The 1,551-nt window shown below is 40.1% G+C and overlaps 1 protein-coding gene across 1 annotated transcript in view; it reads right to left on the bottom strand.

The window, feature by feature from the left end:
- The window catches only part of LOC107661082 (glutamate receptor ionotropic, NMDA 2B-like), a 28,263-nt gene extending 26,830 nt beyond the window's left edge, over positions 1-1,433 (bottom strand). Inside the window, exons 1-2 of the mRNA XM_016450528.1 lie at positions 1,327-1,433; positions 821-894 (exon numbers count right to left, since the gene is read on the bottom strand). The gene's annotated coding sequence lies outside the window, so the exon portion shown is untranslated. The remainder of the gene's footprint in view (positions 1-820; positions 895-1,326) is intronic.
- Between the last annotated feature and the right edge of the window lie 118 nt (positions 1,434-1,551).

Here is a 1,551-nt window from a genome sequence, read left to right as displayed (position 1 = left end):
ATTTCATTACACCAAATACACAAAATAATGTTCTTTTTAGCAACATCATATGACCCCTTTAAGCCTCTTTTTCTTTTCTTCTTCTTCTGTTGTTATGTTGCACATTAGCAACTTATTAGTGCACTGCTGCCTTTCACTGGTGTATTAATGTCATTGGTTCCTTTGTGGCTACTTGAATATTTTAAGTAAGCGTCACTCAAAACAGTAAGTAAATTGTTTTATTTGCCTTGAAAGTAGCTGTAACTTAATACAACCTAGTAAGTATAACAACTAAGTAAAGATTACTAATTAAATCTAAGTAAGGTAAACTATTGGATTTTACAGTGTAATGATGTTTTGTTTACAGTGATCTTTCCTGGTGTGAACGGCTCTGAAGAGCAGCAGTCGTACGTTTAGCAGTGTGACTGTAACGGAGCTCAGTAAAACACGTCCTGAACCAGCACACTGTTCTGGACCAGGACTAAATGAGGATGAGTTTGGCTGAATGATCCCTTGAAACACACACACAGATACACACACACACTTGTGTTTCTCCAAATGACAAGTGTGTGTTGAGTTGATGAGATTTGATTTGTGTGAAACTCTGATGAGAGCAGCAGCTTTATCACAGATTATCACAGATTACCGTGTGTGTGTGTGTGTGTGTGTGTTAGGTGTTGCCATCTTTATGTGATCAAACATCTGACAGTCAAAACTCAGCAGCCGATGGACAATGTGAGAAAAACAGCCTCATGAACACAACGAATAATGAAACTGATGAAAATACTGAAAGAGGTCAACGGCAGGGGTGTGTGTGTGTGTGTGTGTGTCTGTGTCTCACCTTGTGTGTTTTCAGCCGAACTCTCACTCCTCCATCTCAGAAACCACATGATGCTGTAGCGTTCTCATACCCTACTGCACACACACACAAACACATCAGTATTAGTGGAACATATGTGAAATATTCTTTATATATTCAAAATAGAGTGATTGACTAATGCACCTCACAATCACCTCACAATCAATAAAGCATCTGTGTGTGTGTGTGTGTGTGTGTGCATAGCGTGCATCTGTTTCTCTGTGTGTACTCTATTTGTTTTGACTATACATGTAGGGACCAAATGTCTTCATTTATATCGTGAAATACTTTGACAGCCCACCGATGAGGACATTTCACTGGTCCTCGCTAGTTAAAAAGTCTTACATATCAGCCAGAAGATGTTGTTGATGTAACATTAACCTGATAGAAAATCAATGGAAGTCTATGCAATATCTCATTAAGATAGCCAAACAAACATGAGTGTGTGTGTGTGAGGGTGTGTGTGTGTGTGTGTGTGTGTATGTTACCTGTTGACACAGAGCAGTCGGTCTGCAGTATTTCTCTTTGTTCTTGTAATTGTGTGTGTTTGTGTGTGTTTGCCCTCTGGAGCTGCTGATCTTCAGCGTCCTGGTTGTCAGACCGTCTGCAGAGAGAAAAGACCTTCATTTTCAGACAGAACTCACACACACACACTCACACACACACACACACACACACACACACACACACACACACACACACACACTCACACA

This window comes from Sinocyclocheilus anshuiensis, unplaced genomic scaffold (genome assembly GCF_001515605.1).
Source record: "Sinocyclocheilus anshuiensis isolate Anshui unplaced genomic scaffold, SAMN03320099.WGS_v1.1 scaffold2803, whole genome shotgun sequence".
Lineage (NCBI taxonomy): Eukaryota > Metazoa > Chordata > Actinopteri > Cypriniformes > Cyprinidae > Sinocyclocheilus > Sinocyclocheilus anshuiensis.
The sequence above is the reverse complement of the archived record's forward strand: the minus strand, read 5'-3'. Positions and strand labels throughout refer to the sequence as shown.